Below are 16,115 nucleotides of genomic sequence, written 5' to 3'. Positions count from 1 at the left end.
TCTTTCTTGATACAACGTAATCCTTCCTTGGAGCTGAAGACGGTTTCTGAGGAAGAGGCATATCAAAAGCATTGCGCTCAAAAGCGGACCACACAGAGACACCGAAACATGACTCGCCTGGAGACAAACAATCGAGCCTCAAAGAGATGCGCTCGTAATGAGGAAACTCAACTCTTAGAAAAACTCCGAACGTTGATCCGTCTTCCAAAGCCCACCATTGACTCGGATTGCGACATTACTTAGAAGAATGGTTAAGGATGCGCCTCTTAGCAAGAATTAGTATACGTGGCGGGTTCCAAAAAAGCAGTTGCCGTCTGTTTGTTGGCTGGGGACTGCGTCAACAAATCATCCGATAAACATGTTACAGCTTTCTAATTATCGATGATGATTTATTTATCGCAACGAACCATTAAATTGATTATGGTCTATCAGCGTCGTCGATGCTGCAATGCGTTCCCGATAAGCAGCGGGAAGAAGATGTCCGGGATCGGTGGCATCCAGAAGATGCTCGCATCGTAAGCTCCTCCATCTGCAGTGTGACCCATCCCTTGCTCAGTTACTTTGCCCTTAGCCGGGGCCCATCGTCCGGGGATGCCGATGCCGGACGACGTCTTCGACTCGTGACACCGCTGTTGACAAATGACGGCCTGTCTGATCGTCTTATGGGTGTTAATTTCAGGTTCTGAGGATATTAACGACAGCCGATGGAGTGAGCTCGACCCACTTCCGTGAGCGGCCCGTGACCAGCCGACCGAGAAGGCTGCCTTCAGTAGCCTTTCACATTCTCAATTAACGTTATAATATTTGACATCACTCCCGAGCGGGGCGAGGCTCCGGAGGCCATTCGAAGGAGGATGGTGTATGATTTCGGTTCAATAATTTCATAGTTGAGATGAAGCTACCGTGGCGAGGGCCCGGAGAGTAAACACCGGAGACATTGATGCGAAGGACTTTGTGCGAAGATAGGGGTATTTTGAAAGTCGCCGACCACCGTCCCTGCAGAACGGAGTGGTCCGAGCCGAGACGATTGAGCGGCCTGATTAGAATGAGTCATTACATTTGGTCTTAATTAATTAAATTTCCATCCATAATTTACCATTGCACACGCCGGATGACACTGCGGATTCTGTCACGATAGCGGCTGGTTTATGTTTAACGATCCTTCAATTTTGAGTTAAAGCTTAAAGCTATCAATTAACTGCAACGGCATTGTTGATTGATACATCGTTTGTGTCCAAGTTTAAGTACCAGGAGCGATGTATTTAGTGAAACGGCTTACAACAGCTGAAGTGATCCATTTCAATACATAAACAAAATGGGAAAAGGTTTCGAATTTGTTTAAAGCCTCCTTAAAAGTATTAAATATTTAAAATTATATTGCCCAAAGTGTATCAACCAAGTGTCGTTTGTTCAAGTGATTCTTCCATAACTTTCTTCTATGGCACAATGTTGAAATATCCTTGTCAAGACCGAAAGACAGACAATGAGTATTGTATTTGACATTCGAATGTCAAATACAAATGAGCTTTTTGCTCGGCACTTTTGGCGCTTCGTGCCTTTCGAAGTATCGGCACTCCGTTACGCGCTGGAAGGAACACCTGCAGCCCTCACGAGACGGAAGTGCCTCACTTTACAGCGACTCCCCCGAAATTCCCGGCGAAACATCCAGGAAAAGACGATTTCCCGACCTCTGCCAGTAAAATTTTTATTGCCCTTTCTCGTGCTATTGACTCAAGAGGTTTATGACTTTATTTGAGCATTAATGAGGTACCAAAGAGCACTTCATCGCAATCGTCGAAGAGCACACTCGGCACTGTGACACGGTAAACATGCTAATGATTTGCGAACAAGGTGTCGTTAAGGGCGAACAATCTGGGCCAACATTATGCAGACAGAAGTCAGCCACTGTCACTGCTGACTCAACAGGGCGTAAAGTAAATGTGAAGCAGCAGAACTTTTACTAAAGCTTTTGTTTAAGATTAGATTAGATGAGCTTGGAAGAAACAAAAACTACCATAAGACGATTTATTGGTGTTCGATAAACTGACAAAGTGAACGGCAATCCAAATAGGGTATTGCACAAAGTTTTTCAATGCCATTTGTCGGCGTGGTTAGACATTTTTACATCTTTCGACGTCACCATTATTTAAAAGAAAATTTTCATGAACATTTTCGCACACGGGCAATGCGTAAGGACAACAGTTTGCCCTTCCGAAGGTGCAGCAACATATCTTCACAGAGATTATTGTAAAATCAATAATTCATGGCAAAAAATTAGGCCAACGTCACTTTGGCACAACAAAGCTCCTCAGGACGTTTGTATTCCATGAAAAGATCAATGCTTTTATTGTCCTTCTGTGAACCCTTTGCGCCTGTAGCAACATCTAACAATCCGAAAGGAATCGGTTTTGTGTGGTATGGCTTTATCACTGAACCTCTACACTGTCCCGTTTCCTATACACATTGTTATTCTTATGCATGGGCGCCTAGGACGCCTTGAGCACAATACACTTTAGTGCGGCTTATGCTCCGCTGGGCGGCGGGAGCAGTAAAACTAAAAGCTTAGCAATGATATTGATTTCAACTCTCTATGGCTGCCGGCCACGCCACCGGAAATAGAATGCGTTCGGCCGCAATGTAGGCAAAATCGAACGGTTGATCCCTGACACTGTGCGCAGGAAACCCACACACACCTAACTGGCCCAACATAGCTCGCATATAAAGCGCTGCACTATGCGAAGCGAATCAAATCCCATATCTGTCTAACCACCGCTATAAGCTCGGGCTTAAACACAGACAAAAAATATGATAAGAAGGTTCAATCGACCGAACTTCGTTCGAGCAACAGTTTGCATTTAGCAGCCACACAATTTAGCTCCGGAATGTGAGTGATGCTCGTGAAATTGAATGTAAACCGAAAGCTTTTATGAAGCGTCAATCAAACGGCTGCCCACTTTCGCTAATTGGCTTCAGAAGGGTTTTTGCACCGACCGACAATTGTTGATTAGACCCATTAGGGCCGACCGGCGCTGTTCGTGATTCGCTAAAATGCAATAAATGACCGCCTCGCCGAACGGAGGATGACCTGCATCATGCAGAGCATTTTCAACGCCATGCTTTTTTCGGACATGCTTTCGGCTTCCGACGGTGGCCTCCAAAGGCATATTTTATGAACCGAATGTGCTTCGGCTAACCGGTGGCTCAGCAAGATAACAAGACCCTGACCGAAACACGTGATCCATAGGTTTGCCAAATGTAGCCCCAAAACGAGAAGAACCATTATTTTCCCACGGTTTCTGGCCCCCTAAACCGCAGTCGCAAAGCATAGGTCTGCAGTGTCGAATCTTTGCACCCAATATGAATACGCCATAAATAAAGTTTACAAATAAAACCATCGAAAACATCGCGCTCGCATCGCAGCTCGGGCCCATGCTTTGCGTGGACCGTGTAAATGGAGAAAGTGAATGGTGCTTCGTTTCGTCGGTGCAGTCGAACTGCAGAAGAGCGGTATTTTCACACGCCAGCAGCATAAACCGTTGGGAAGAGCATCGCCCGGCCAACCGGAGGCGGTGTGAAAAGTGAAGCAGACGGAGCAACGGAGCGCGTATGTCTGCCAGTGCCTGCCAAATGTGGAAAATATGTTTCCACCGACAGTGGCAACTTTTCCCATAAAAAATAAATAAACCACGTGTCCAATGCGTCACGTTTGCAAATACTTCTTCATGTACCGCGGCTTCCCGGAGCATAATATCGACTCGAAGACGGGCGAACCCGCGATCTGGTGGCAAACACACAGAAAATTATAGCCGTCACAGCTCCGAAACTTGCAAACACAGAATGGCACTCTCCACCAAAAGTACGCCGGAACTTGGACCAACATGCGCAGCTACAGTTTATGCTCCGCATTTTATACTCCAAGAGCGATAAAAACAATTATTTCACCTGAGTGAAAGTAATTGAGTTTTGAGGCGAACCCGTTCGCAGCCAGTAGCGCTCCCCTTGGCATCCGGCCGTTGGGCGGTGGTACGAAAACCGTTTGGCGGTGTCTTCGTCAACACCTCCGCCGGACGGTAGAGCGCCGTCTTCATCAATCTGGAGTGCTGAGGACGTCGCGGGGTTCGCGAACTTTGTACTGCAATTTTACCCCCGAGTTCTGGTGCGCCGTGGGCGCATCCTTTAATACCGGCAGAAAACGGATGCAACACACCATCGCAGCGCTTCTGTTTGGCTTCAGGAGCTTGCAATGAAAGTGCAACACAAACGCAAAGACGCAACTCGTGCGCTTCTGTCGTGAGATCGTTAGTTCCACGTAACAGTAGAGTTCTTTGCTAAGCTCGCGGCAAGGCTCAGCGCGAAAGAGAAACTACAGGAAAAGGTTTTCGGAGGAACATATTGAACGCTGATCAGTTGCATCGTTTACTCGTGCGATGCTTTATTAGTGCAACTTTTTGTTGTACGCGCGAGGGTAAAGTTACTGAAGGATGGCGTAAAATAAGGGCTGTGTTGCCTTATGATGAGGAAAAAGGAGAAAAATGAGAAATCAAATGCCTTTGCCCTTAAATTAACCTATTCGGTTAATTTTATTATAAACATTTTACTTGCAATAGGTTAATTATCCCAAATATGTTAAATATTGAAATTAGAATTTCTCCACTACTTCGACTTTATTCATTAATTATAATTATTATATAACATAATATGAAAAGCTTAAATTTATGTTGTAAAGTTGGTTTTTATTCAAATTGTTCATAGTTCTGTAAAATCGTTTAGTGAATTCCGTCAATTGTTAAAAATACTTGTACGACAGTTACCGTTTCAGATATTAATCGCAAAATATCAATTACAGGTTCTTGATGACAAATAATCATAGATAACTGTTTTACTGTAATGGTGTGTTCCGTAAGATTGATTGTCTAGACATCACACCAAAGGTCCCGGAGCGCTTTTCTCCGCTCAGTTCCCGATAATATGGAGTAGATATTACGGAATTTCTGAAGCAGAGCTTCAGGTGCGTTACATAATCAACCTTCTAGCCCGGCGTCTGGTGTCACATAAGACATTCAAATGAAATGGAAATTCGCTCATCATTTCATAAACTTTCGGCATCACTTTCACCGATGCGAGCTCGTCGCCGTCGTTCCCCAAAGGAGTGGTGTCACCTCGATCCGCCCTCCGCACAAGTCCTGTAGTCTGGTCCGGCACGGTTCGATTGCAGAAATCGCCAAAAATAGAAAACCGAAGACAGCCAACCAACCTCTCGGGACCGCTGCGACGCCGATGCGATGGTCTATCAGCCGATGGAGCCCCCGGTGGAGGACGATGCCACTCCGAAACCTGAACGTCACCCTGAACCGGTTCCGTTTGGTCCAGCCCGGCGACATTTCCAACCACCGGTGGCCCGGACCGAGGGGACCGTCCCATGCCCGCGTTTGGGGTGAGAAAGTTTCACGATTTTGATAACACCCGCGGTCGAAAGTGAGAGTTTTCACCTGACTGCATTGCGTGTCAACGTCTTCGTCGTGCCTCGTCGTCGTCGTCGTCGTCGTCACAGAGTTGCTCTTGCTGGTGTGGTTTTCAGCTCTTTCGCTTCCTCGCAGCCTCAGCCGAGATTGCCCTATTCGGGCTCTGTTGATGCCCGCTGTTGACCAATGCCAATGTCTTCGGCAAGTGAAGGCACACCACATCCAGGCATCGAAAGGAACGTGGCATAAATGGTCCAACTTCCACGATCTAAACTGCCAAATGGCCGGTAGCCATTAAAACGGGTGCGCAATCAACGTGAACGACTGTTGCACGCCCTGTTCGCACACTGCCACCATATCTTGCCCGGATTGGTGGTCGGCAGGTGCAATGTGCTTCGTGTCCGTGCCCGGCCACTTCACATTCCAAAACGCTTTCTTTCGATCGGACTGGTCAAGGACTGGGCGATAGAAAGCATCTAATTTCAGCTGCCAAAAAGGGTCGATATGAAGCAACCAACAACCGTCGAATACCTTCGTCAGGGTAAATCCATTCTCCTTCGTTCAATGTTCGTTTCGAGGGCTTAGAGAAGTCAACGTCAAGCCTGGGTCCGTTCAGTTGATCAACTCAACAAAGAGTGCAAGAAAGCAACGAGCTTTTCTGGTTCCGTTTTTGGCAACAATTGTCGCAAAAGGGCGGCACTGGAATTGAAAAACTTTCCTTGAATGCGAATGACCACTGGGAGTTTCGGTTTTCGGGTTTCATGCCCGTCATAAGGGAACATTCTGCAAGTCAAGTCCGTGAAAAAAGTAAAAACCCAGCTCAGGATACTTTCAAATCTGTGGTAGAGTGGTCTCTACGGTGGGTGTCCGATATTCTGACTTTCTTCGCCACAAACGCCACGCAGTGGCAGATCGAAATCGGGCCAAAAGTTTTCTGTAAATGTCACGAACGGAAACCGTAATTCATTAGCATTCCTTTCCCGGGGCCTTATTCATCGGCGAGGTTCTTGTAAGTGAAATGTCAGAAATTGACGCCAGCGAAATGCTTCGAAATGTATTGAAGGGTCGAACAGCGTCACCACAGCGATAAGGGTTCCGTCCCACCGGTAGCAGATCTTGTTTGAAGGATTTCGAGTGAAACTTGCCATCACACTAAGCGAAGTAAGGAAACTGTGAGGGAAATCAAACTTTAACCGTGGACCGACATCAACTCGCGATGTTGCAACTTCGGTTCAAGTGGCAAATTTGAAAGGGTAATAAATCAGCAGATCTTCAGACCGAGTCCTCGAGCACCGTCCACAGGTACTGGAGCCTGGAGATGAATTGCTGCTCTGTAAAGTTTTATCAAGGCCCTGACTATTCGACTCCCTAGAGGGTGATACATTAAAACCTCTGGGATTGGGATAGAGGATCCCTCCAAAAGCGGGAGGGCAATTTTATCTAAACAGCGACCTGATTTGTCCACGGGCGACGGTTATCAATTTATTAGCCAACTTTTGCACATTCAAATGTGTTTGGACGCACCAACCTAAAGGCAACCCAAGGAACAAATCAGCCATAAAGCAACATCCCTAAAGCGGATTAAAAAAGCTTCATCGGAAGAGTTTGCAGAAAGGAATGATGCGTTCCAATTAGCGGTTAAACTTTTCCAAACGATGCGGCACGAAAGTAACCCGAAAAAGTGCGTAATAATGAAGCGGTCTCGGGTTGCAGTTCCGTAACGGACTCGTTATTACTACGGACTTCCTGGACGATGGTTTTTTTGCCGCGAAATTCTCTCTCCTTCTGGTTCAGCGCAGGACTACAAATGGCTCAACTGCTTTTGCCCATGGCAATTTGAGGCAGTAGACAAAACTTTGGTACATTCTGGTTGGGTTAGGGTTGTCTAGATGTCTTTTTCGTCCTTTTTATGGTCAGTCAAACTTTACCCCGCCTGCAGGATGAAGACATTATGGCGGTGATTTCTTCAATTTCAGTTCATCCGCGTTCGCGTAGAAGGTGTTTTTCTGGGTTCGGTTTTTGGTTTCATCCTTCACTTGGACACTCGATCACCGGAAGTGAGATGGCGATGGCAGGGATGGTTGAAGGTTGAATGTTTTTTTCGCACACTTTTTATAAATGGGCCAAGTTATCTCTGCAAACCAACCGCAGCCATTTACGATTCGGTATCCAAAAAAGCCGTAGATTCGTTAGGTTTATCAGTTTGTTAATAGAGATTTTTCGTTTCTATAATATTCTATGTAATCTTGGATAATATGTGAATGTTGATAAAATATGTAAGTAACACGAATAAATTGATAGAGGAATGCATAATCAACCTAACTGACAAAACTACACTGCAGCCTATGAAGAATAGAAAAAAGGTTTAACGGTAACCTGTTCGCCTTCGATTATCGTGGTTTGTTGCATTATAGATTCATTCCAATCAGTCAAACGGTCAACAAAGACTACGATTTGAGTGATAGGCGTGGTTTGCGTAATGGTGTGCGTCAAAAAAGAGCTGATTTGTGGAGAAACAATTCTTTTCTGGAACTTTTAGACACAATACTTTTCAAATTATAATTCAGATTTGGCACTGTTTTGAGTCAAGCATTCACCAAAAGAAGTCCTTCGCTTAAAAGTGCTTCTGCATAAAAAATATGCGTATTTCATTCCGAAGGCCTTTTGCCCTTGCGCATATAGAGTTTTCCATCGATTTCTCGATAAATCATTCGGGTAGCATAACGGGCGGGCGCGAATTGCGGAAATATGCATAGCTGTTCGCCAACCACCCATTACTGTCATAAACTGAATGGTGCATAATTTCACATTTGCAACAATCCGCACCCGCCCGGTAGCCGATCGGGCGATTCTTCGATACGACCGCGAACGCGGCGGGTTCACCGGATATTTGCATAAAAAATGCATCTCATGCAGGCCACAGCGGCACATGGGGCTGAGCCTTGGCGCAGTGGTCGATCCGAGCCATTGGCCATTCAAGGCACACGCCGTCGCCGTGGCTGGCCGAAACTGTACCGCACCGAAATGTAGATCATGCTCCGAATTGCGCAATACCTGACCGCGACCGTTGACATTTGGAAGCTCTCCCGTGCGGCGCGCGTTCGGTTTTCGATTATCGGCCGTTGCAGCGGCAGTTGTAAGTGCACGTGCACGCTGCCTTTATCGCCAGGACAGTGTCGCCGAAGACAGATCATTAATTTAGGTCAGGCCAGACCCGAGCGGGGCGTTTTTGGGGCGTCCAGCCGATGTAAGCCAAACTGCAATCTGCCTCCGGTTTTGCATAATGATACGAGGAACCGAGCTGCAGCGCCGATCTGTCGCCGAAAAAGGCACCATTTTCACACGCATTTTGGCCACCGACACGCCACTGGTCAGCGCCGAGCATAAATGGAGGCGGTCCGGCGTGGCTTATGCATGGCGACCCACTGGCCTAGAAAGTGACCCACCCCAACGGATAATGTTTCCCCACCGATTGGCCATGATGGGCGTCGAGTGATGGCGTGAGAGACTGAGTGACGAGAGCGCGGCTTACCTACACGAAAAATAATGTCCACCACAGCCTGAACTTATGCTCCAATTTTGAGGGACAACCGGTGCAGTGGTGCTGGTGGTGGTCCTCCATCACGGCCGGGTGCTTAATTGGCAGTCGAACGAAAACATCGAACTGCGAACTTCACAAACTCACTGCCGGAGCCTGCCGTCGGGTGGAGCGCCAAAAACACGTTCCCGAGCTGTCATTGTTATGCAAATTCAATCACAATATACACACGCCCGTCGACTGTGCGGTCCGCGGCACATTAATTCCGGCGAAGAGAGCATCTGAGGGCATGCATTTTGGGGCGGCAACGGGCTGGGGTATTTGCGCTGGGTGCTGCGGTGACGGACGTAGGAAAACAGATTCGAACAGGAAAATTAGTTTCCAATTTCCTTCCCGTCCGCCGTACGGTGATGCCTCATTCCGGAAATAGCCAATGAACTGGAATTTGGTGATTGTGAATTTCGCGTGAATGCGCGGCCACTGCGGATGCGACATTCATCGCAACAGGTTTTTCGATATACCGACCGCGGTGCAATCGGCCATTTAAGGGATGCAACGGGATCGATTAGTAACGCTACGCAATTCGCTAGCACTGATTGTCACGATAAAACTCTAAAACGGAGCATAACAGCAGCGCATATTTAGAATCGCTTTCGTTGCTCACTTTCGGTGCGTTTCTATTCAAACGGTACATCAACAGAATTGTTGGAAAAGAACCAATGAAATGTTAAAATAATATGAACATAATTGATGGACTTTCCAATGTGATCGTCCATAGGGTTTGTTGATTGATGCACTTCAACAATAGTGAAGTGAATCAACTATCGAAAAGTGGTTCGGTTCAGAAATCAAACTAAAACACGGTGTGGTCATTTCGTGTTTTCCCAGGAAAATATTTGGGAAATTTATGCAGAACGTATTGGTTTCGAGGTAATGGACGGCGACTGTAGGACTTTCCAATGATTAGCTAGACAAAACAGACTTCTCCTTCTAAGTACAGTTCTATTGGAACGAATCGAAACAAGTCGAACAATTCAAAAAGATTTGTTTCAGTTCGTCAGTGTCATGGTAGGAATGTCATACGGCATGCAGAACTGGCTGTAATTCTTAGTAAGTAAGATGAATTGCGTAATGAATACGAATAGAAAATGCCAAAATGTTCTCCAGTTTAAGGTTCCATTTTCTATCATTTTGTAAATAGTCCGAACATCCAACATACTTCACGTTAACGAAGAGATTTGCGTTTCGATTGACATCGTAGTACATTTGGATTAGATTTGTGACGTGAACATTAGCATAAGGAAAGAGCATTGAAAATTAATTTTCCATCATGATATGAGGAATTCATAATTCGAATCACACTTATTGTATGCATAACAATAACCGCAGCATACCATTGAATAGCTGTTTGAATGGTTAGAAACCAAGTCACTTGATACTAGTTAGTGTTAGCTAGCGAGTTATATTTCAAAAGAATTAGCAAAGTGAGTGTGTTGTTAAACAATTAGTATTAGAGCATAATTGATTGCAACATTAACATTGAACAAACTTGAGAGTATTCAAGGGCTGTAAATAAAAGAGAGGAAATCAACGCGAAATAAAGCTCGTTTTCGCCTTTCCAAAAATTGTCTCGACACCGCGTCGAAGGCTCGCGGCTCGAAGGAACCATTCCCATTGCCCCAGCCCCACCAAGCGGGCTTTCATCAATCAACGCAAGGTCAACGGAACCTTCACTCTACGAAAAGTCCACTAATTGGCGTTATCCGCGCGGCGGTCGCTTCAACTCACCGCGGTGACGTTGGCTACGGAGTCGTCATCTCTCGCAAGTGGTTGGTACTCGCGCCGCCTGACACCGTGCATGTCGCGAGGGCTCTCCAGCATCAGCTCCCCGAAGGAGGGGCCCAAAAATGGACAAATAGAAAACGGCCGGAAAGCGAAAAAACTTTCGCGTCCCGGCCCTGCCGATTGGCCACTAACTTCTCCACCGTTCCACCGCAACATTATGTCTCGTGGGCATGATTTTTCGGTCCCAAGTCACTCTCACTATCACCCGGGCGAGCAGCGGTCTTGGGCTCCACACCCTTGAACCTGGACCCTGGCGGCCACAGCAGGTGGTGCCCCGGGTGCCCTCTGTTCGGTGTGCGAGAAGTGCGAGAAGAGTGTCAACAACTTGTTTTTCTTAGCTTATTCCCTCCCGTTCGTCGTCGCCGTCACAACCTAGGCTGGGGCGAACGGAAGTGGATAAGACTCCCGAGACTTGAATCGCTCGCTTCGTTTCCTTCGTGCGAGACGAATGGCCCCAGCATAGCTCCCGATCATCCGTGACCAGGTGAATACGGGAGCGCGGACCGTCCGAGGTCGACGGACTCTGCGGTCGGTGCCCGAGACACGAAACATAGGCACCGCCCGCGGGGAGGACGCGATCACGATTTCGGGTTTCGAATTTTCACTCCCCTCGAGGCGCTGGGTGGTGACCGGTGATTTGTGGTACGAAATGCCTACCCCTCGTAGATGTCGTGTAAGATGCAACCTAGGCAGGCAGGTGGTGCAACGCAACCGCGTTGGGGACCGCTTCTGTGTTGGACAAATTGGGGAAGTGAAATTATGCTTCGGAAAGGCGTCGACGAGCGAAAACTATGCGCAAGGCCCGTCACGGGGTGCCTCACCCAACTCAAACATAGCGATCCGAAGACGCAGCTTCCGTTCATTTCATGTTTTTTGCCGTTTAGAAAGTCCCACAGATGCTATAAAAAGAGTCTTAGCCCGAAGGGTCTCTAGAAATATCGTCCTCCAGGCTACCAGACGTCAGTAAGAGGGATACCTACGAGTCCCGCCGGTCGACCTTCGTCGGCAAACAAATTATCTTCAAACAGTGGCATGTGCTGCCTGTGGCGGCTTGCTTCCTGAAAAATACAAAAAACGCCGACCGGAAGTGTGGTAAAAGCGAACACAAAATGCTTTCCCTAGGGCAAATGTTGGTTTTATCGAGGGTTTCCATTTTATTTGCATATAAAAGAGAAACACCACATTAATTTGGATTAGTTTGTCTCAAAACTTGTGCATTGTTTTCAATGGTGTTTAGTATTTTATAATTTAAAATAATGGAAATATTAAAACAACAAAATGGATTAAAAACTGAGCGCTACTGATTATTCTTAACTCAATGCCAATTGAGTAGATAATTTAACTAAATAAAACAAAAATAAATAATTAAATTTCAATAACAGATTTTACTATCCATATTCTAAACTTGCGTCAAAACAAAACATGATTTTATGCACAATGAATTTTCGAGATCAACATCGATGAGAGACCAACAAACTCCCGGAGAAAGTGGATCTGAATACGTTCAAGGCAATAAACGCGATCCTTCATCACACGGAAACCGACTGGGTTTGGAACCCATAATCTACCCGTGAAAAAAAAGCATTATTAGACATTATTGGCGGCCTTTCGATGGCATGAATTAAACGCGATCGATATGCATGCGTGCGACCAAATGTTAATGAAATTTATAGGAAAATTAAGCAAAACTGTCATCACACGACCGACCGCGGTTCGGAAATGCGACATCAAACGCCGCTTGGAACCCACTTGGGAACTAGGGTGCGTTACGAAACGAGAGTATAAAAATCGATTGCCCAAACGCGACGAGTTTTCACCCGTTTTCTTCGATAGTTCGTTTTGAATGTCAACGAAATGCATAAATGCAAAATTCGCATGCAAACGGCACGAAATTGCGAATTTCCTTGCACAACCGCACATAATGATGACGGTGCGCGTGTGGCATAATTATCCCAGCTCCCAAACCGAGCCCGGGGTCGATGTGAAAAGAATGCATTTGCATATGCAATGTTTCGCGTTCGTTCGATTAGCTAATAAGTGTGCCGAAAAGAAGCGGTTGCGTAACTCGTTTATTAAAGCGACGCCAGTAAGAACTGCAGCCAGGTGATAGGCTGCTGATAGGTGATACCACCGTTATTAAGGCGTGGCGAGTAACATTTTGTGCAGAATAGTTTAATTATCGTACCATTAGGAATCAACAGGCATGGCACAGCATATAAAGAATAAGTGTGTTGCATCCCCTATTTCAATTCCAAAATCGAATCTTTGAAAAATCGATAATGTGAAATGTTTCAACTGCTGCTTCAATTATCCACACATAATTTAGTTGCATTTCCTTAAGATAACGTACAGACGCCTCTGGCCATGTACGGTAAACCCTTTCCGCAGCATATTCATTTGCACCGCAATTCCCAGTCTGGGTTGGTTTCGTAGTGAATTTAATAATTCAAAAAGCCAAAGCCAAGCTCTGTAACACTTCCCTGGAGCAAAACCACCAATCAGGCTCAAACAGTGCAACTCTCCGTGCCATTCGTCGCTCTCTATTTGCAATCGGAGCCGATTCACCGAATGCACCACTGGGTTGGCGAAGCCCTAGCTCCGGTTCGTTACCAAATTTTCACCAAGGGAATCATTGTTATTACTGTTGACTGGCCCGATCTGATCGAAAGAACATCGTTCGAAAATGCTGTTTTGAACCGCTGCGGTGAAGAGTTCCACTTAAAATGCTAATAATTTCCGGTGCCGGTTCAGCGGTTTAGTTTTGCTGAGTAAATGTTTGCTTTGTGCCATTTCCGAATCCTAAATGCAACGGAAGATGCTGTCTTTTTTCCAGCATTTTGGACTATCATTCGTTCGCATCGCTTCTTGCATATTTTATTTGCATTTCAAGCAACCGAACAGCACCCCGCACAAGTCGATTCGCATGAATAAAAAAAAATAAAACAAACACTACTTTAAACGACAACAAATATACTCGAAATGGTAAACCAAATTTTCTTACATCGAGTATCAATCGAACGGAAATGAAAAAGATTATCAAATCATTTCAACTCCGAGAATGGAGAAGCGACTAACTTCTGAGAATGCAGAATTGTAAATTCCATCGATCATCTGCCGGCAACAAATCTAGCATTGCAGTTGCAACTGTGTCCGGTGCCCAACTATATAGCCCATCTGGCAACCGATTTGTCACGAATGAGTCCATCAATCGTGCCATGTTGAAGTTATCGGGTAACAACCCGTCCCAAACGGGCACCACCTAAGATATGATTGGTCCGCTCGTTCTCAGAGCACCAAAAATGAACCCGATCCGGAAAGTTTACGCATCCTCCGCTGGCCTGTATCGGAAGCGTTGCCTCGGTCCAGAGCCACACCAAGATTTGTGTGACTGATAAAAAATCAGAGCCAATAAATTATTCCTGCTGCAAACATGGAAATCATCAATAAACGAGCACAACTGACCGTACCGTACGCGTACGCGGCATCTGGCGCGGGAAATTGACCGACGATTTACAGTACTCCCGGGAACCGGGGCCAGATTTTTTCCCTCGCACTCCTAGAACGATCCGATATGATTTATTCAGCGTTCCGATCTCCCAACACTGATGGCCCAGGACGCGCAGAGCAGAAACGAACCGAACCGATAGCAAAATAAAAACGCCAACAATATTGCCCTTCAGTTTGACTTACTGACATGCATGTGCATGTGTGTGTGTGTGTGTGTTTTCCGATTGTTTCGAAAAATTATGAAAAATCGCCAACGATACGGCAGCCAACTCATCGCAAAAACAGAAAACAAACGGGCAATGGACATGGAAAAACACTCCTCAACAGAAAGATGACAGATCGATCCGCGAGCGGTCAGCAATTTGGTACTTGGCAAACATTCCCAGTTTACTATTCGGTTTGTGGCAGTCCGAGTGGACCGTGTGCTTGTTTTACAATTTATTTTCGTTTCATTTTATAAAACAATGAATTGTTGTCCTTTCGGTCGGGTGACTGTGGGGTTTGGAAAGTTATTTTAATTGTTGCCCGATTGTTGGGAGGGAAAATATTTTGCTACACGACAGCGCTTGTATGCTGCAGTGGCCGTTGCTATTAAGGACCGTGTTTTATTCACATTAACGAGCACATTGATAAATTATTAAATAATTAAATATTTTTTTTAACATAACCAAATTTGCTTTTAATAATTGATATAATAAACAAATGCATGAGAAAAAAGGATAAGTCAAATAAAAACAAATGTTTGTTCACGACCTATCGATTGTTTGCTAAACCTTTCAACCGATGTTTGTCTGAAGGTCGAAACTTAACTGTTTCATTCATTCTGTTTCTGTTTTCGTTTCGCCATATGTGATTAGTTGGTTAAAACCGTTTGTTTTGAAACAGTTTAGCAGCATAAATAAATCAAGTTTTGAATGTACAAAGATTTACAAATAAATCTCAAATGTTACCAATATGTTTCTTGACTAAAACCAAATCACACGGTTCCTACTCTCGAATTCTCCCAACAGTAACAAATCTCAAATTCACTGTCTACCGCAATATAGGCAAAAATAGGGCGCACTGAAAATCACAACAACAAAAAATGTTACACAGAAGAAAACTTTGTTTTCCAACTTTTTGTCAAAACTCTACACAGCGAATCAGCGCTGACAGCAATTACGAAACTGCAAGCAACTGCAGCAGCGCCAACGGTCGGTCGTATCAAAGTCAAACCCGAAAAACTCACGACCAAATTCACCACAGATCGGTGTGACCGCAACTGATAACTGCGACGTTCGAAAACATTTTCGTTACTTCAGTTGGCGCCAGCGGAATGGGACAAGTGATTTGTTTACATAAAAAAGAACCATATCCCTGACCGACCGGCTGCTGCCGCGCTGTGGCATAACCACTTTTCCTGCAGTGGCCGGACCAGAAACGGGACAAAACGCCAAACCTCGCCACGGTCGCGCACAGCCAGGCTGCACCCGATGCAATAATTATTATGCAAAACCAACGCGCGTGTGTGTGTGTGTGTGTGATCGAGTGCATGTGCATCATCGCCACAAACCGACCACACCGCACCACCGTCCTCGCGCGGTAGGTGAATGGCGGCGAATGGGTCGACAAAATCTTGATTGAAAAATAATATGAAAATGTCACTTGAAATTGTGCAATCGCGAATGCCGCCATCGCCACACGTTCGACTCCAGAAACTCCCACCACAACGGTGCCTTCGCCTTCGCCCAATTTTACCTTGCCGCTCTGCCGCGCTTCAGGAC

Source organism: Anopheles cruzii, chromosome 2 (assembly GCF_943734635.1).
Source record: "Anopheles cruzii chromosome 2, idAnoCruzAS_RS32_06, whole genome shotgun sequence".
Taxonomy (NCBI): Eukaryota; Metazoa; Arthropoda; class Insecta; order Diptera; family Culicidae; genus Anopheles; species Anopheles cruzii.
The sequence above is the reverse complement of the archived record's forward strand: the minus strand, read 5'-3'. Positions refer to the sequence as shown.